Consider the following 21,423-nt stretch of genomic DNA (forward strand, 5'->3'; position numbering starts at 1 on the left):
ACTTCTCATGTAATCCTGGTATCGGCCATATGCTAGGGGTAGATAAGGAATCATCTGGGAAAATGCAGCTTGTGTGGATTCTTCCTCCTGTACTGGCTGGCAAGGGCATGGAGTTCCCTACACAGGGCACAGCATGAAGACTACAGCATACACTTATCACTCCAACAAATGTTTTGCTTTTACTGTGAGATTTGCCTGGATGTGATCAGTGAGGCAGCAGAGGTCGTGTTGTAGGAAATGAAGTTCTTTTGCTATGCTGCTTGGCAGTGTTTTTCAGGTCTCAGCAGCAGAGAGGACAGGCAGCAGGCCTCCGCTTGCATTTATGTAAAGTGCACAAATACACAGTTTGCAGAGTTCCCCTGGACCTCAGCTCATTCCCCTAAAGTGATGGCTTCATTTCCTGCTCCACTTAGATGCATCCTGTCAAGGTACAAAATGAGGCTTTGTGAATGAAATCTTGGCAAGAATCCACTTCAGAAGGCAGGCAGTGAGCAGAGTTTTTCCTGAATGAGCTCTGAGCAAACAACGGTGCTGGAACACTTTTAGCAATGAATTGCAGATGCAGGCTTTCAGCTATAGACTTCAGATGGGGAGTTAACCACTTCCCGACCGCCGTATGTACAATTGGCGGCCGGGAAGTGCACCCCGCAAGGACCGCCGTATTGACAATTGGCGGCGGTCCTTGTAGGGGCATGGGCGGAGCGATCGCGTCATCAGTGACGCGATCCTCCGCCTCCGCCTGGCGCCGCTCACCCGCCGCAACATCCCGCCGGCCATACGGAAGCGCCGGCGGGATGTTAACCCCGCGATCGCCGCATACAAAGTGTATAATACACTTTGTAATGTTTACAAAGTGTATTATACAGGCTGCCTCCTGCCCTGGTGGTCCCAGTGTCCGAGGGACCACCAGGGCAGGCTGCAGCCACCCTAGTCTGCACCAAGCACACTGATTTTTCCCCCCCCCCTGCCCCAGATCGCCCACAGCACCCATCAGACCCCCCCCTGCCCACCCCCCAGACCCCTGTTTGCACCCAATCACCCCCCTAATCACCCATCAATCACTCCCTGTCACTATCTGTCAACGCTATTTTTTTTTTTATCCCCCACCCTGCTCCCTGCCCCCTCCTGATCACCCCCCACCCCTCAGATTCTCCCCAGACCCCCCCCCCCAGACCACCCCCCCTGTTTACTGTATGCATCTATCCCCCTGATCACCTGTCAATCACCTGTCAATCACCTGTCAATCACCTGTCAATCACCTGTCAATCACCCATCAATCACCCGTCAATCACCCCCTGTCACTGCCACCCATCAGCCAGCCCCTAACCTGCCCCTTGCGGGCAATCTGATCACCCCCCCACACCAATAGATCGCCCGCAGATCCGACATCAGATCACCTCCCAAATCCATTGTTTACATCTATTCTCTCCTCTAAACACACACTAATTACCCATCAATCACCCATCAATCACCCCCTATCACCACCTGTCACTTTTACCTATCAGATCAGACCCTAATCTGCCCCTTGCGGGCACCCAATCACCCGCCCACACGCTCAGATTGCCCTCTGACCCCCCCTTATCAATTCACCAGTGCATTAATTACATCTGTTCTTCCCTGTAATAACCCACTGATCACCTGTCAATCACCTGCCAATCACCTATCACCCATCAATCACCCCCTGTCACTGCCACCCATCAATCAGCCCCTAACCTGCCCCTTGCGGGCAATCTGATCACCCACCCACACCATTAGATCGCCCGCAAACCCGCCGTCAGATTACCTCCCAAATGTATTGTTTACATCTGTTATCTTCTCTAAACACCCACTAATTACCCATCAATCACCCATCAATCACCCCCTATCACCACCTGTCACTGTTACCTATCAGATCAGACCCTAATCTGCCCCTTGCGGGCACCCAATCACCCGCCCACACGCTCAGATTGCCCTCAGACCCCCCCCTTATCAATTCGCCAGTGCATTAATTACATCTGTCCTTCCCTGTAATAACCCACTGACCACCTGTCAATCACCTGCCAATCACCTATCACCCATCAATCACCCCGTCACTGCCACCCAACAATCAGCCCCTAACCTGCCCCTTGCGGGCAATCTGATCACCCACCCACACCAATAGATCGCCCGCAGATCCGACATCAGATCACCACCAAAGCGCAGCGTTTACATCTATTCTCTCCTCTAAACACCCACTAATTACCCATCAATCACCCCCTATCACCACCTGTCACTGTTACCCATCAGATCAGACCCTAATCTGCCCCTTGCGGGCACCCAATCGCCCGCCTACACGCTCAGATTGCCCTCAGACCCCCCCTTATCAATTCGCCAGTGCAATATTTACATCTGTTCTCCCCTGTAATAACCCACTGATTACCTGTCAATCACCTATCAATCACCCATCAATCACCCCCTGTCACTGCCACCCATCAATCACCCCCTGTCACTTCCACCCATCAATCACCCGCTGTCACTGCCACCCATCAATCAGCCCCTAACCTGCCCCTTGCGGGCAAACTGATCACCCACCCACACCAATAGATCGCCCGCAGATCCGACATCAGATCACCACCCAAGCGCAGTGTTTCCATCTATTCTCTACCCTAAACACCCACTAATTACCCATCAATCACCCCCTGTCACTGCTACCTATCAGATTAGACCCCTATCTGCCCCTAGGGCACTCAATCACCCGCCCACACCCTCAGAATGCCCTCAGACCCCAGCCCTGATCACCTCGCCAGTGCATTGCTTGCATCTATTCCCCCCTCTAATCACACCTTGAGACACCCATCAATCACCTCCTGTCACCCCCTAGCACACCTACCCATCAGATCAGGCCCCAATTTGCCCCGTGTGGGCTCCTGATCACTCGGCCAATCCCTCAGATCCCCCTCAGACCCCCTTCCGATCACCTCCCCAGTGCATTGATTGCATCTATTTTCCCCTCTAACCACCCCCTGAGACACCCATCAATCACCTCCTGTCACCCCCCTAGCACTCCTATCCATCAGATCAGGCCCAATACAACCTGTCATCTAAAAGGCCACCCTGCTTATGACCGGTTCCACAAAATTCGCCCCCTCATAGACCACCTGTCATCAAAATTTGCAGATGCTTATACCCCTGAACAGTCATTTTGAGACATTTGGTTTCCAGACTACTCACGGTTTTGGGCCTGTAAAATGCCAGGGCGGTATAGGAACCCCACAAGTGACCCCATTTTAGAAAAAAAGACACCCCAAGGTATTCTGTTAGGTGTATGACGAGTTCATAGAAGATTTTATTTTTTGTCAAAAGTTAGCGGAAATTAATTTTTATTGTTTTTTTTTCACAAAGTGTCATTTTTCACTAACTTGTGACAAAAAATAAAATCTTCTATGAACTCGCCATACACCTAACGGAATACCTTGGGGTGTCTTCTTTCTAAAATGGGGTCACTTGTGGGGTTCCTATACTGCCCTGGCATTTTAGGGGCCCTAAACCGCGAGGAGTAGTCTAGAAAACAAATGCTTCAAAATGACCTGTGAATAGGACGTTGGGCCCCTTAGCGCACCTAGGCTGCAAAAAATTGTCACACATGTGGTACCGCTGTACTCAGGAAAAGTAGTATAATGTGTTTTGGGGTGTATTTTTACACATACCCATGCTGGATGGGAGAAATTTCTATGTAAATGGACAATTGTGTGTAAAAAAATCAAACAATTGTCATTTACAGAGATATTTCTCCCACTTAGCATGGGTATGTGTAAAAATACACCCCAAAACGCATTATACTACTTCTCCTGAGTACGGCGGTACCACATGTGTGACACTTTTTTACACCCTAAGTACGCTAAGGGGCCCAAAGTCCAATGAGTACCTTTAGGATTTCACAGGTCATTTTGCGACATTTGGTTTCAAGACTACTCCTCACGGTTTAGGGCCCCTAAAATGCCACGGCAGTATAGGAACCCCACAAATGACCCCATTCTAGAAAGAAGACACCCAAAGGTATTCCGTACGGAGTATGGTGAGTTCATAGAAGATTTTATTTTTTGTCACAAGTTAGCGGAAAATGACACTTTGTGAAAAAAAACTATTAAAATCAATTTCCGCTAACTTTTGACAAAAAAATAAAATCTTCTATGAACTCACTATACTCCTAACGGAATACCTTGGGGTGTCTTCTTTCTAAAATGGGGTCATTTGTGGGGTTCCTATACTGCCCTGGCATTTTAGGGGCCCTAAACCGTGAGGAGTAGTCTTGAAACGAAATTTCTCAAAATGACCTGTGAAATTCTAAAGGTACTCATTGGACTTTGGGCCCTTTAGCGCAGTTAGGGTGCAAAAAAGTGCCACACATGTGGTATCGCCGTACTCAGGAGAAGTAGTATAATGTGTTTTGTGGTGTATTTTTACACATACCCATGCTGAGTGGGAGAAAGATCTCTGTAAATGGACAATTGTGTGTAAAAAAAATTAACAAATTGTCATTTACAGAGATATTTCTCCCACCCAGCATGGGTATGTGTAAAAATACACCCCAAAACACATTATACTACTTCTCCTGAGTACGGCAATACCACATGTGTGGCACTTTTTTGCACCCTAACTGCGCTAAGGGGTCCAAAGTCCAATGAGCACCTTCAGGCTTTACAGGGGTGCTTACAATTTAGCACCCCCCAAAATGTCAGGACAGTAAACACACCCCACAAATGACCTCATTTTGGAAAGTAGACACTTCAAGGTATTCAGAGAGGAGCATGGTGAGTCCGTGGCAGATTTCATTTTTTTTTGTCGCAAGTTAGAAGAAATGGAAACTTTTTTTTTTTTTTTTTTTTTTCACAAAGTGTCATTTTCCGCTTACTTGTGACAAAAAATAATATCTTCTATGAACTCACTATGCCTCTCAGTGAATACTTTGGGATGTCTTCTTTCCAAAATGGGGTCATTTGGGGGGTATTTATACTATCCTGGAATTCTAGCCCCTCATGAAACATGACAGAGGGTCAGAAAAGTCAGAGATGCTTGAAAATGGGAAAATTCACTTTTTGCACCATAGTTTGTAAACGCTATAACTTTTACCCAAACCAATAAATATACACTGAATGGGTTTTTTTTTATCAAAAACATGTTTGTCCACATTTTTCGCGCTGCATGTATACAGAAATTTTACTTTATTTGAAAACTGTCAGCACAGAAAGTTAAAAAAATCATTTTTTTGCCAAAATTCATGTCTTTTTTGCTGAATATAATAAAAAGTAAAAATCGCAGGAGCAATCAAATAGCACTAAAAGAAAGCTTTATTAGTGACAAGAAAAGGAGCCAAAATTCATTTAGGTGGTAGGTTGTATGAGCGAGCAATAAACCGTGAAAGCTGCAGTGGTCTGAATGGAAAAAAAGTGGCCGGTCCTTAAGGGGTAGAAAGCCCTAGGTCCTCAAGTGGTTAAATAGTGGGCACAATTCATTTGTCAAAACCACTTGCCGACCAGTGGCTTTCTGGCTGATCTGTGCTACGTAGGCTCTCCAGCCCGCAGCACAGATCAGGTTTAAGCCAGGGCGATCAGACTTACCCCCTTTTTTCCCCATTAGGGGGATGTCCTGCTGGGGGGTCTGATCGCCGCCGGCTCTCTGCGCTTTGCGGGGGGGCTCTTCAAAGCCCCCCTCCGCAGCGTTTTCAGCGCTCCGTCCCTCTCCCTCCCTCTCCCTTCCCCTCTGAGCTGCGCAGGACGGATATCCGTCCTGCGCATTGTAGGATAGGCTTCAGCCTATCAAATGACGGCGATCCCCGGCCAATCAGAGGCCGGGGATCGCCAATCTGCCTTACGGTGCTGCTGCGCAGCAGCGCCGTATGATGTAAACAGCGGGGATTTCTTCCCCGCGTGTTTACATTTTGCCGGCGAGCCGCAATCGGCGGAGACAGCCTCGTTTCCTCGTTTTTCACGGAGCGGCCGTTTCCATGGAAACTTACAGACGACCAGTTTACGCCAATCGGCGTTAGCTGGTCGTCAAGAGGTTAAAACAGCCGTTGCATTAAAGCTGACTTTGTGCCTTTTGTAGATTTAAAAGGAACAGGGCCTGATTTCTGGCAAGCCCACCATGACATGAGGCAGCCAGACCTGGTCCGTCCGCAGCCGCCCTCTACAAACTCTGATGCAGGGTGGCTGGCCCGCGGGCGGACCGGGTCTGGCTGCCTTATATCATGCTGACTTCCATTGTAATGGTGGAGGTGAGAGTAGCTGGCGGCCAGAATGAATGATAACAGGGGCGGGCAGCGGGCGCTTTCGAAAGTATGCTTGCACAGTGCAGGAAGGCTGGATGGCCTGGGCACAGCACAGTGCAGGAAGGCTGGATGGCCTGGGCACAGCACAGTGCAGGAAGGCTGGATGGCCGGGGCTGCAGACATACCTGGAGGAAGATCCCAGCGGGCAGAAGCAGCAAACATACAGCTGCAGGCAACTTAGGAGAGCCTGCAGTTCAGCCTGGCCTGGGAGAAGAACTTCGACTTCCTGCAGAAATTAAGAGATGCAGGGCAGCTGTTTGTTCCTCTCCCGTACCAGTCAGACACAGCAAAAGCATGGGGGAAGGTGAGAGTGCTCACCTGAATGGAATTGAGCTCACATGGGAGAAGCAGGATTCTCACTGGCTGTAGGATCCAATGTGTCTGTGTCTCTGATGCTGTTTCTGGCCTGCATGCATGTGAGTACCTACTCCTGAGACCTGACACTTTCTTCCCCACCCCACAGCGTTAGGTGGCCTATTTAACCCCTTGCTCCCTATCGAGGTACCACTTCTCCCAGCAAGTCCACCCCATTTATACAGGTACAACAGCTGTCAGCATGTCCGTCCTCCTCAGAGCTCCCAGCAAGCACTCCAACCCCCCCTCCTTTATAGAGGCACCACAGATCCAAGCATGCCCCTCCTCCTCCATATAGTATTGTGTTTTCCCTCAGGGCACCAGTGCTATCTGGCTACCCTCCCTCCTGTCTCCCCCAAAGTGAATAGTGGTCCCCCGGAGCTTCTCTGTATTTGCACCAGAGCACACAGACACCCGGCCGGCACGCTCCTCTGCGTGTTTTTCTGTCTTGAGTATGCACATGACCACTGGAGTATGTACACGCCATTAGGTCACAGAGATGAGGTGCCCACAAGGATGAAGCACACAGAAGAGCAAGCCGGCCAAACAGGTGAGTGTGATCCACTGAAAATGTTCTGCAGAAGCTTCGGGGGCCCAACAGCCGTCTTCGAGACCCTAGGGGACAACCCAATACTATAGGGGAGCTGTGGTGCCTCTATAGAAGAGTAGGTGCATGCTGGGAGCTGTGGTGCCTCTATGGAAGGAAGGAGCATGCTTGGAGCTGTGGTACTTCTTTAAAGGGGGTGTAGGGCTTGCTGGCAGCTGTGGTGCCTCTATGGAGGGGGAAGGGGTAGACCAGGGGCTTCCTGTATCTTCCTATACTCCACCTTTCCAGTGGTGGGTTCCTCTGGTTAAATAGAAAAACAAAAGTTTTTCTTAACATCTTAGTAAGGGGGCTTTTAGGACCATTGTAGTCCCTTACACACTCCAATGAGTTCTGGGTCACCATGAGCTTGCTGGTTAGTCTGTGCCTCTGGTTAAATAGGTTTCTTTAGTATGCAAGTGCGACTGTGGGCGAGTGTATCTGTACTGGGCATGCACAAGTAAGGTCCGCACATGCCCAGTAATGTGCACAAATAGTAAAGTAAAAAAGCCTTGCACAAGTGCCTTAGTTCTACTGGGCATGCGCAGACCTTACATGTGCATGATCTGTATGGACACGCTCGCCCATGCCTGCACAATGAAGAAACCTATTAGCAGAGAGTGACCCAGTGCTGGAACAGTGGGGTGTAAGACGTTTCCTTTAGTAGTTTCAGGTACTGTTCTTTTTTTATGGGGGGGGGGGGGGCAGTACTGGAAATTATTGTGTACTGATATATATTCGGGGGGGGGGGGGGGGAGGGGGCAGATGGTGACAGACGGCCTTGGGCAGTAGAAAGCAGGGATGCTCATCCGGATCCGGGTACCCAGGTTAACCCGGGTATCCGACCATTTTTCCGCTATCCGGTTGGATCCGGATTCCGGATACCTGGGGCCGGATCCGGATAGCTCTATGCGGGTATCTGGCCGCATAATCCGGATACCCGCATCCGGGTACTGTAACAAGGGAGATGATGTCATTGAGCCAATCAGAGGGCTCCCAGCCAATCAGAGGGCTCCCAGCAGAAGCCTTAGCAACCAATCACAGAGGGGAACTCTGGCCAGCCCCACCTGACCTCATTGAGCCAATCAGAGGCCTCCCAGCCTAAGCCCTGGCACCCAATCACAGAAGGGAACCCTGGCAAGCCCCCCTGTGTAATAAGGAGGGCTGGCATGATGAGACAGATCGTCCTTGCTTGTGTGGCTGGCTGGTCACTGACAGACTTGCTCCAGTGCTGTTGGCTTAGCAAGTGCTGCCTGTATACAGTGATAAACCTAAAGCTTTGAATGCTAAACACCTTCACTACACTTGTATACAATGAACAGAGGCGCCAAAAGTATAAGATTAGATTAAATGAGCTTAAAAACCAACTTAAATGGCAAAATTGAAGGAGGAAGTGGTGGTCTTACCTCCCTCAAGCAGACACGACAACGACTGCGATTCAGACAGTCAAACACATTTATTAGGAACTCCAAAAAGAAATGCAACGCGTTTCGCAGGTTCAACCCCGCTTCATCAGGCAACACAGGCGCTTAATTTGAATCCTTGTGCAGATTGTTTGATACTCCTCCCTATATTGCCTGATGAACAGCGCCTCTGTTCATTGTATACAATTTTGAGTCTACCCTTGGTGGAGGGTTGCTACCCTTTCTTCCTGTCTACAGAGAGCGACTTCTTAATCCTGAGTGGGGTCAGGACAATCTCCCCACCTGCCTTTACAGTGGTTGCCTGCTGGTGACCCTGACTTGTGAGTATCTAGCAATACAAACTTATTGCCACCTTGTCCAGTACGAATTACACTATTGGGGCTCTTGGTGTTCCCTGTTTTTACCTTCACTACACTATTAGGCCCTGTCTGTGTCTTTGTGTGCTGTGCTGTGCAGGACAGTATAGGTTAGGGAATAGGATTACTTTGTTATTGTATTTTATTATATAGTTAGTTAGTTAGTACTGCAGTTAGTTGTTAGAGAGAGTAGTACTGTGTTAGCTTACTACAGATTACTGCAGTGCTGCTGTGCTGAGCATTGTCAGTGTGACAGTTACAGATAGTGTGCACTATCTGTCCTCTACTCTGCGGTCTGTCACTCCGTGCTGATTTCATTTAAAGTCCAACCCCGATTTCATTAAAGTAAAAGTACCCCACATCATCTGGTGACATCATCACGTATAAGTTGTACTATGTCTGCTGGCACCGGCAGCCGGGGGAGGGGCAGCAAGGGCAAGAGGACAGGGAGCAACATTACGGCCACCCTCAGAATGTCTGCCGTGTCAGTGTCAACCCCAGCGGGCAGCCTACCCTCAGTCAGCGAATTTTTCGCTCCAGGCGCCACGATTGAACTCAGGACTGTTAGCCGCAAGGAGTTTGAGGAGGATGTTCTGGGTTTTGAGGAGGTGGGGGGGATGTCATCTCTGACTCTGAGGAGGAGGATGCGTCTGTGGGTTTGGCACAGAGGATCAGCATTGCAGACAGTGGCCGTGGAATGCGGGACCCACCACATCCTTCTGCCGCTACCACCAGCTGCACCACTCAACCCCCACAGGGAGAAAAGCTGCAGCATCCCATTCAGACCGCATGGGAATGTTCACCTCCCCAATCTGGCGGTTTTTCACTCTGCCCTCATTGGACAGCAAGTTTTCCATATGCAATGTGTGAAAACTACAGATGATCAGAGGTTGTGACCCCTACAAGTATGGCACCTCCATCTGGCCAAAAAACATGTTGTTGAGCATGAGGAGTTCAAGAGGATGAAGCAAGCTGGTGCTGGCTCCCACCGCCACGGTGCCACAGGCCACTGCTGCTGATACCACCACCTATATTAACCCAAAACACAATTGCGGTGTCATTTTTTGGAGGTGTCTGGGCTGAAAACTGTCATGTCCCAGTTGTGCGATTGGACTTTGGACACAATGTGGGCTGCACGACCGCTGTCTGGAACCTAGTCCTGATGTTAATTGACAGCTTTTTTTTTTTTTTCATTTTATGTCCACCAAATAATAAATTAGTGTTTCCCTTTAAAAAAACATGATGCTACATGCATCATTTACCCTAGAAACCCTTTTTAAAGCTATTTAAAGGGCACTTCCGTTTTTTGTATCCGGATACCCGAATAGGTCGGGTACCCGCGGGTAATTTGGTTGGATATCCGAATTCACTCGGATATCCGCAAGGTCGGATCCGGATATCCGAATCGGATCCGGGTATCCGGGTACCCGGATCCGGGCGGGTTTTAAAAGTACTACCCGAGCAACCCTGGTAGAAAGGTCAAATCCTGCCCTGAAAAGGAATCTAAAGTTAAAACAGTATGGAATATATGTGTAAGCAGGGCCGCCATCAAAAATTTTGGAGCCCCTCACACATCATGAGGCCTGCCCCCGCCCTGGGCCCACCCACTGGCTGGGTGCCCCCAGTATAGGTAGCCAGCTATAATTCCCCCCAGTATAGGTAGCCAGGCATAGGTGCCTCCAGTATAGTTGCCCCCGGTATAGGTTAGCCAGGTAGATGTCTCCAGTATAGGTAGCCAGTATAGTTGCCCCCAGTATAAGTTAGCTAGGTAGGTGCCTCCAGTATAGGTAGCCAGCACAGCCGTCTCAGCCACCAGGCAGCTAAAATTTTTGCCTAGGGCGGCAGGAGGAGGGAAGAGCGCTGTTGCACTGAGTAGTGAGAGAAGAAATGCCTCTCAGCTCACTCAGGGGTCAGATTACAACAGCAGCTAAAAGCAGCGCCTGACTCCACTCATAGCTGATTCATTCAGTTCCTTCAGCTCAATGATTCAAAGAACCACAGTAATGAATGAGTCAGTGAGAGAAGGCACTCATCCCAGCTCACTCAGTTCCAGCTCACTCAGTCAGGGATCCATCGGAGTACAGCATCAGCTCCTGAGTCCTGACTCTTCACTGATTAATTCAGTTCCTCTCTCTCTCTCTCTGCTACTGGTAACTACATGGATGTGGAGAGACTGAGTGTAGCAGCCAGGCATGGACTGCCCCCCAGGCTGCCTTTCATTCAGTGATTTAGGGCTTGTCCAGTGTCTGATGTATTCAGGTTTGTTGTTGTAAGGCAATGTCAAACACTTAGCTAGCAGATAAAAGTGCAATTAGAGGGCAGGCAAGCTGGTAAATATACACAGCATGATGCAGAGCTTGCCTGGAGGGTCTGTGGGAAAACATCTGTTTGGTCTCTCCCCATTGTTAAATGGGCTGGAAAGTGTAATGGTTAAGGGCTCTGCCTCTGACACAGGAGACCTGGGTTCAAATCTCGGCTCTGCCTGTTCAGTAAGCCAGCACCTATTTCAGTAAGGAGTTTCTTGGGCAAGTCTCCTTCACACTGCTACTGCCTACTGAGTGCGCTCTAGTGGCTGCCTCACAAGCGCTTTGAGTCCGACAGGAGAAAGGCGCTATACAAATACTGCCATTATTAAAATGACTGCATGTGCAGATAAGGTGTTAAACAAGTGGAAAAATGTTGACAGTCCCTACACTCCAGGAGGGCTGCTTTCTGACTTGTGTTAGAGAACGGCAGGGACAGGAATCCTATTACAGGTAAGTAGTCTCTGTGTAATGTAGGACTGCAATACAGATAAGCTCTCTGCTCCATCTCAGGCTATTCTCAATTTCTCCACTCCGCCTCTCTCTGGGCTAGTGCACGACAAAATCGCAATAGCAATCGCTAGCAGTTTGTGAATGCGACTTTGTGAAGCAATTTTTCAAAGAATCGCTCCAAAAAATTTGAAAAAATCCCAACACTGCGGTGGGAACACCGTCATAGGGTAACAATAGCCCAGCGCTTTTCAAATCGCTGTCGATTTGAAAAGCGCTCAGAAGCACTCTTGGGGCTTGATTCACAAAGCGGTGCAAACACTTTGCACGCCTGTGAAAACCCCTTTATCACGCCTAAACTCAGTTTAGGCATGATAAGAAGAAACTCGCGCGAATTTTCCGCGCGCAAAGTTTTGCGCGCGCGCAGCGCCCCCCGCTTCGCGCGAAGCTCCCATTAAGCCCTATGGGACTTTGCGCGCGCACGTACACGCGTACGCGCGGAAACTTCGCGCGAGTTAGAGCACAAAGAGGTGATAACTTTGCTGGTGCAAAGGTTATCACGCCTAAAGTCTTTTAGGCGTGATAACTGAGTTATCACCGCTTTGTGAATCGAGCCCTTGGTGTGCACCAGCCTCCTTTATTCACCTTTGTTTCCCTCTTTCCCTAGTGCTGCCTGGCTGTGTCTTCTTGTCATACAGGAAAGCTAAATAAAAGTGCAATCCTGGTGAGGCAAATATCTTCTTCCCTCTCTTTCAGCTTTTCTCTCCTCATTTCTCTGCATAAGGGCTCAGACACACTATAAGGTAGCGAAAGCAGGGATTAGTAGAGATGGTGGTGAAGTGGAGGACATAGGTAAGTGTGTGTGTGTGTGTATAGTGTAGTGTGCGTGCGTCCATGTGTATAGTGTGTGTACTGTGCGTGTGTATAGTGTGTGTGTATATAGTGTGTACTGTGTGTGTACGTGTGTATAGTGTGTGAGTGTGTTTGTGTAGTGTTTGTGTAGTGTGTGTATAGTGTGTGTGTGTGTGTGTGTGTGTGTGTGTGTATATAGTGTGTGCGTGTTTATAGTGTGTGCGTGTGTATAGTGTGTGCGTGTGTATAGTGTGTGTGTGTGTGTGTATAGTGTGTGTGGTGTGTGTGTGTGTATAGTGTGTGTGGTGTGTGTGTATAGTGTGTGTGTGTGTGTGTGTGTACTGTGTGTGGTGTGTGTGAGTGCATGCCGCAATAAGTATATTTTATGGTGAAACGCTCTGCTGCATTACAACTATTTTCTGGTGAACCCATGCCGCAATAAGTGTATTTTCTGTTTTTCTGGTGAAACGCTGCTGCATTATGCTTATTTTCAGGGGTTTTGGGGGTGGTGTTCACCGCGGGGGTGGGGGGTATGGGGCTGGGGGGCAATCACGGGGGGGGGGGGGGCACAGGATTTCTCGCCTGGAGTGACAAAATGGCTAGAGGCACCCCTAGTAGCCAGTATAGTTGCCCCCAGTACAGTGCTGGGAGGGGGATTATTAGCCATAACCCTGCATTGTTGCCTTCCCCTTCAGTGATCAACTGCTTTGGATCCTGCTTGCCCAACCACTGATGCTGTTCTATTGCCATTTCTGTGGCAGGGTGGCTCCTGCTTGTCCAGCCTCTTAGCCTCTCCATTAAAAAGTTGCTCAGCAGATAGCCAAGCAGTGCCTTTATACAGTGATCATTAATAGTTATCCAAAACAATATGTTTGGAGAAAATTAGTCTAGGGTGTGCATGTGGAGGCTGAAGACGAGCACAATTTTCTCTAGAGACATTGGGATCATCCTGCCTTGTCATAGCGCAATGTAGGAGCAATTTAATCCATGCAGTATATTTATGCTTCTTATAGATTTGGGCTATTTAACTGTGTGTAGAATATTGGATTAGCTATAACAAATCCAATTTCCTCATTGTCTCTGATTTCTGTTGACTTGTCTAATAGACCTAATCTAGACCTAATGTCATACACTGCCCTATGCCTAATTCCATCCATCCTTTGCCCGGCGGATCGCTCAAACTCGCCCTTATCAAGCGAACGACAGCCTGTACACATGCCGGATTTAGCGGGCGAACGACGGGACGTTCAAACGACCCGTCGTTCGCGGAAATCCGACGTGTGTATGGGCCTTAAGTCTAACTAAATCTCCTCTGCATACCTACCCATGCGCACTGTTAGCCCTACCCTAAACTGAGAACCTCAAAGCCCTAACTGATAACCTGAGTCTAATCATATATTCCATGACACAATGCCTAACACTAAACCACCCTAACCTTAGCCTGTCTTGTCCACCCTAAGCAAATGGTGATACTCAATGTTCAAGGTGTTAGAATTCTGTGTTTGGGTACAGCTTGGCATCACAATGCAGTCAGGGGGGAAAGAGGCGCCCAGAGGTTATAAAACTGAGTTAAAAACAACTAAAAATTAAAAGATAAGAGATAGTTACCTTAATAATGACAACTTCATATAATGAAATTTGTGTACACAGATCCAATTTTGATAGGCCAATGACTGGACAATGTTACCACCTCCATGTAGTATGAGGGCCAACAGATTTTGAATACTCTGAACAGATTGTGTAGGTAAACCCTCACACAACACAAATTCATCAGTGATTGGCCAAATAAAATTGCATGTGTGTACCAGGGTAAACTAGTAATTTCAGCAACCTAACCCCTGTTTTGGGATATAGGAGCATGACAGGTTGAGTAGAGATGGCCCGAATGGTTGTCCGGCGAACGGTTCCCGGCGAACTTCCGGGGTTCGCGATCGCGGAGAACCACAAACTTTTCCTGAAGTTTGGTTCACCCCCGTAGTGCATCATGAGGGTCAACTTTGACCCTCTACATCACAGTCAGCAGGCTCATTGTAGCCAATCAGGCTACACTACCTCCTGGAGCCACTCCCCCCTCTTATAAAAGGCAGGCAGTGTCAGGCTTTTCACTCACTCGTGTGCCTGCATTAATTAGAGAAGGGAGAGCTGTTGTGCAGAGACCTATAGGGAAAGCTTAGTTAGGCTCTTGTAGGCTTGTTAGCTTGCTCCTTGCTGATTCTTATTGCAAAAATAGCACCCCTCAACATCTCTTTTGAGAGCTAATCTTGTTCTTGTGATCTATTTTTTTTTTTGTGTGTGGCCCACTTGCATTATATACAGCCCTGTCAGTCAGTCGCAGCTGGCCTTTTGCCCCTTGGTGGTATAATTACTGCTGTGCACATTGTAATACCCATCACTGCATATACCTACTATCTGTTGTTCACTTCAGTGCACCCACCTACCTACGTGAGCACACGCAGTGTCACTGTACCTGTTCGATACCTGTGTGTGTGTGACAGGTGTACATTTGTAATACCCTTCACTGCATATAACTACCTGTTGTGTTCAGTGCACCCACCTACCTACGTGAGTGCACGCAGTGTGATATACCACTCCGTGCATACCTGTTAACTGCACCTGTGTGACTGCAAATTGTATTAGTCAAGTCAGTGCATACCTTTCACTTCATCCCCCCCGATATGGACAAAACGGACAAAACAGGTAGAGGCAGACCAGAGAAAGGCCACCCGGCAGGTCTGTGCAAGGTCGTGCTGATGTGATTTTGTGCGGCCCTGGACCAAAGTACAGTGCTCAGAAGAAGGCATGTCCCATCAACTCCCAAGATTGTTAGGACGTGGTTGACTATTTAACACAGAACACCTCATCTTCCACATCCACTACATTTGACAGTTCGCAGGAGTTGCACCTACCTACGTCAGCGCACACAGTGTCACTGTGCATGTCTGGTACCTGTCTGTGTGTGACAGGTGCACATTGTTATACCTATCACTACATATACCTACTACCTGTTGTTCACTTCACTGCACGCACCTACCTACGTGAGAACATGCAGTGTCACTGTACCTGCTCGGTACCTGTGTGTGTGTGACAGGTGCACATTTGTAATACCCATCACTGCATATACCTACCTGTTGTGTTCAGTGCACCCACCTACCTACGTGAGCACACGCAGTGTCACTGTGCCTGTCCAGTACCTGTCTGTATGTGGCAGGTGCACATTGTAATACCTATCACTGCATATACCTACCTGTTGTGTTCAGTGCACCCACCTACCTACGTGAGCGCACGCAGTGTCACTGTGCCTGTCCAGTACCTGTCTGTGTGTGACAGGTGCACATTGTAATACCCATCACTGCATATACCTACTACCTGTTGTTCACTTCAGTGCACCCACCTACCTACGTGAGCGCACGCAGTGTCACTGTGCCTGTCCAGTACCTGTCTGTGTGTGACAGGTGCACATTGTAATACCCATCACTGCATATACCTACCTGTTGTGTTCAGTGCACCCACCTACCTACATGAGCGCACGCAGTGTCACTGTGCCTGTCCGGTACCTGTCTGTGTGTGACAGGTGCACATTGTAATACCCATCACTGCATATACCTACCTGTTGTGTTCAGTGCACCCACCTACCTACGTGAGTGCACGCAGTGTCACTGTGCCTGTCTGGTACCTGTCTGTGTGTGACAGGTGCACATTGTAATACCCATCACTGCATATACCTACTACCTGTTGTTCAGTTCAGTGCACCCACCTACCTACGTGAGCGCACACAGTGTCACTCTGCCTGTCCGGTACCTGTCTGTGTGTGACAGGTGCACATTGTAATACCCATCACTGCATATACCTACTACCTGTTGTTCACTTCAGTGCACCCACCTACCTACGTGAGCGCACACAGTGTCACTGTGCCTGTCCGGTGCCTGTCCAGTACCTGTCTGTGTGTGACAGGTGCACATTGTAATACCCATCACTGCATATACCTACCTGTTGTGTTCAGTGCACCCACCTACATACATGAGCACACGCAGTGTCACTGTGCCTGTCCGGTACCTGTGTGTGTGTGACAGGTGCACATTGTAATACCCATCACTGCATATACCTACCTGTTGTGTTCAGTGCACCCACCTACCCACGTGAGTGCACACAGTGTCCCTGTGCCTGTTCGGTACCTGTTTGTGTGTGACAGGTGCACATTGTAATACCCATCACTGCATATAACTACCTGTTGTTCACAGTGCACCTACCTACCTACGTGAGCGCACGCAGTGTCGCTGTGCCTGTCCGGTACCTGTCTGTGTGTGACAGGTGCACATTGTTATACCCATCACTACATATACCTACTTCCTGTTGTTCACTTCAGTGCACCCACCTACCTACGTGAGCTCACGCAGTGTCACTGTACCTGCTCGGTACCTGTGTGTGTGTGACAGGTGCACATTTGTAATACCCTTCACTGCATATAACTACCTGTTGTGTTCAGTGCACCCACCTACCTACGTGAGTGCACGCAGTGTGATATACCACTCCGTGCATACCTGTTAACTGCACCTGTGTGACTGCAAATTGTATTAGTCAAGTCAGTGCATACCTTTCACTTCATCCCCCCCGATATAGACAAAACGGACAAAACAGGTAGAGGCATACCAGAGAAAGGCCACCTGGCAGGTCTGTGCAAGAGCGTGCTGATGTGATTTTGTGCGGCCCTGGACCAAAGTACAGTGCTCAGAAGAAGGCATGTCCTATCAACTCCCAAGATTGTTAGGACGTGGTTGACTATTTAACCCCCTTGGCGGTATGAAAAATACCGCCAGGGGGCAGCGCAGCAGTTTTTTTTTTAGTTTTTTTTTTTAAATCATGTAGCGAGCCCAGGGCTCGCTACATGATAGCCGCTGCTCAGCGGCATCCCCCCAGCCCCGCCGATCGCCTCCGGCGATAGGCGATCAGGAAATCCCGTTCAAAGAACGGGATTTCCTGGAGGGCTTCCCCCGTCGCCATGGCGACGGGGCGGGATGACGTCGCCGACGTCAGCGACGTCGGGACGTCATTGGGAGACCCGATCTACCCCTTGGTGCTGCCTGGCACTGATTGGCCAGGCAGCGCAGGAGTCTGGGGGGGGGGGGGGGCGCGCGCCGCACCGGATAGCGGCGATCGGGCGCGCGGCGGCGGCGATCGGGGTGCTGGTGCAGCTAGCAAAGTGCTAGCTGCGTCCAGCAAAAAAAAAATTACTTAAATCGGCCCAGCAGGGCCTGAGCGGCACCCTCCGGCGGCTTACCCCGTGTCACACACGGGGTTACCGCTAAGGAGGTTAAAGAAACCTGAACTGAAAATTCTAATTCAAAATAAGCATACACAAGTCATACTTACCTTCCATGTAGTCTACTTCTCAGTGTCTTTCTCCTGTCCCGCGTAATGTTTGTTCACTGTGATCAAGGGAATTTTCCGTCCTCCATTTTGAAAATGGCCATTACCCATAACAGCTTTCTGGTTAGCACACAGTTAAACTGTAACATCGCCCATTTGAGCCATAGGGAAACATCTACACTACCTGGTACATCAGTTTTCCTCTCAGCTATAACTGACAGCAACTGATATTTTATTGACAGCAACTGATATATTTCAGATCTGACAAAATATTGTCAGAACTGGAAGGGATTATTGTCAGAAGAAAATGGTGAGCTTCTGAGAGGAACTGATGGCATGGTAACCGTGCAATGTTAATTTGAAGTTACCTCATGTGTTTATTTTAAATATTTTTACTCAGTACAGGTTCTCTTTAACACAGAACACCTCATCTTCCGCAGCCACCAGCGCTACTCCAAGTACCACATCCACTACATTTGACAGTTCGCAGGAGTTATTTGGTGGGGAAATCACTGATGCACAGCCATTATTTTTACAACCAGATGAAGGCGCTAAGCAAGTTACACCACGTCATATGTCTGAGTTAGGCGACACTATGGACGTAACGTGTGAGGAGAAGGATGATGAAGTACCTGCTGTTGGTGCAGTTTTGGAGGTGTCTGAGGCAAGCGAAGCTGGGCAGGATGATTATGATGATGACGATGATATGGATGCCACGTATGTTCCCAATAGAGGAGATGAACAGGGGGACAGTTCAGAGGGGGAGACAGAGAGGAGTAGGAGGAGACGAGTTCCTGAAAAAAGCAGGGGGAGCTCGTCATCAGAAACAACTGGTGGCAGTGTCCGGCGCCATGTATCGCCACCTATGTACAGCCAGCGAACATGCCCTTCAACGTCATCTGCTGATGCCACCATAGTGCCATCACCGCAGGGGTGCTCAGTGGTTTGGAAATTTTTTAATGCGTTTAGTGTAGATCAGAGCAATGCCATCTGTTCTCTCTGCCTACAAAAATTGAGCGGTGGAAAGGCCAACACCCACGTAGGGACAACTGTCTTACGAAGGCACATGCAGATCAGGCACAAACTGCAATGGGAAGAGCACCAGAGGAAAAGCAGCACACAAAAGAAAAGCCACCCTCCTTCTCCTCTTCCTCCTTCAGGTGCAGCATCTTCAGCCGCTTTCTCCCTTGCACCTTTACAGCCACCCTCCTCCACTCCACCTCTGACCTTGAGCGGTTCCTGCTCCTCTGCCCACAGCAGCCAGGTGTCTGTGAAGGAAATCTTTGAGCGGAAGAAGCCAATTTCTGCCAATTACCTCCTTGCCCGGCGTTTGACAGCTGGCTTGGCGGAATTGTTAGATCACCAGCTGTTACCATACCAGCTGGTGGACTCTGAGGCCTTCCGTAAATTTGTGGCCATTGGGACACCGCAATGGAAGATGCCAGGCCGCAATTATTTATCTAAAAAGGTGATACCCAAACTGTACCGTGAAGTTGAGAGGCAAGAGGTGTCATCTCTGGCACACAGCGTTGGGTCAAGGGTCCACCTGACCACGGATGCCTAGTCTGCCAAGCACGGTCAGGGCAGGTACATTACTTACACAGCCCATTGGGTCAATCTGGTGACCGATGGCAAGCAGGGAGTACATCGCTGTGCAGCAGACCAACTTGTGACACCTCCACGGCTTGCAGGCATGCCTCCTTCCACCTCCTCTCCTCCTGCTACATCCTCTTCGCTGTCATCCTCCTCCTCCTCCTTGGCTGAGTGGCAGTTCAACTCTACTGGTGCTGCGATCTCCTCTCCAGCTACACAGCCCCAGCTCCCCAAGGCCTATGCTGCATGCCAGGTACGACGGTGTCACGCCATTTTAGACATGTCTTGCCTCAAAGCGGAGACTCACACTGCAGCAGCTCTCCTGGCTGCTCTTAACAACAGATGGATCAGTGGCTGACCCCGCACCAGCTGGAGATCGGCAACGTGGTGTGTGACAACGGCAGCAATCTCATTTCCGCTTTGAATTTGGGAAAGCTGGCAAATGTACCCTGCATGGCACATGTGCTGAATCTAGTCATTCAAAGATTTGTGTCAAAGTATCCAGGCTTAGAGGACATCCTGAAGCAGGCCAGGAAGTTGTGTGGGCATTTCAGGCGGACCTACACGCCATGGCATGCTTTGCGGACATTCAGAGAAACAAGTTGACCGGGGAGACACCTGATTTGCGATTGCCCGACTCGCTGGAATTCGACCCTCCTTATGTTCTCCCACCTGCTAGAACAGGACAAAGCCGTCACCCAGTACCTCTACAACTACAGTAGAAGGACACAGTCTGGGGAGAGGGGGATGTTTTGGCCCAACAACTGGACACTCATGCAAAATGCATGCAGGCTCATGCGACCGTTTGAGGAGGTGACCAACCTGGTGAGTCGCAGTGAAGGCACCATCAGCGACTTGATCCCGTACGCTTACTTCCTGGAGCAAGCCGTGCATAGAGTGGTGGATCAAGCTGTGGAGGAGCGTGAACAGGAACAGTTACAAGAGGAAGCATTGTGGGATAAATTCTCATCAGAACCAGATGTTTCCTCAACACCTGCGGCAGCACAGAGGGGGGATGATGAAGAGGAGGAAGAGTCGTGTTGGAAAGAGGGGTCAGACTCGGATGATGAGGAAGGTGTTTCTTTGGAGGAGGAGGCGGCGGTGGCAGAAGAACAACTGCAGCAGGCATCGCAGGGGGCTTGTGCTGCTCAACATTCCCGTGGTATTGTTCATGGCTGGAGGGAGGAGGAGGACTTACCTGATGTCACTGAGGAAGAGCAAGAGGAGATGGATAGTACGTCTGGATCCAACTTTGTGCAGATGGCCTCTTTCATGTTGGCCAGCCTGTTGAGGGACCCCCGTATAAAAAAACTCAAGGGGAATGAGCTGTATTGGGTGGCCACGCTACTAGACCCTCGGTATAGGCACAAAGTGGCGGACATGTTACCAACTCACCTGAAGGCAGAAAGGATGCAGCACTTGCAGAACAAGCTGGCAACTATGCTTTACAATGCGTTTAAGGGTGATGTCACAGCACAAAGCAATAAAGGTACCACTGCCAGTAATCCTTCTCCCATGTCCACGCAGGCAAGGACAGGACGCTCCAGCAATCTCATGGTGATGTCGGACATGCGGACATTCTTTAGTCAAACGCCTCACCGGATCCACCCTCCACCAACGCCTAGACCTGCAGGTAGCCGACTACCTGGCCTTAAGTGTGGATGTAGACACTGTGAGCAGCGATGAACCCTTGGACTACTGGGTGCACAGGCTTGACCTGTGGCCAGAGCTGTCCCAATTTGCCATCCAACTTCTGTCTTGCCCTGCCTCAAGCGTCCTGTCAGAAAGGACCTTCAGCGCAGCTGGAGGCATTGTCACTGAGAAGATAAGTCACCTAAGTCACAAAAGTGTTCAGTAC

Source organism: Hyperolius riggenbachi, chromosome 1 (assembly GCF_040937935.1).
Source record: "Hyperolius riggenbachi isolate aHypRig1 chromosome 1, aHypRig1.pri, whole genome shotgun sequence".
Lineage (NCBI taxonomy): Eukaryota > Metazoa > Chordata > Amphibia > Anura > Hyperoliidae > Hyperolius > Hyperolius riggenbachi.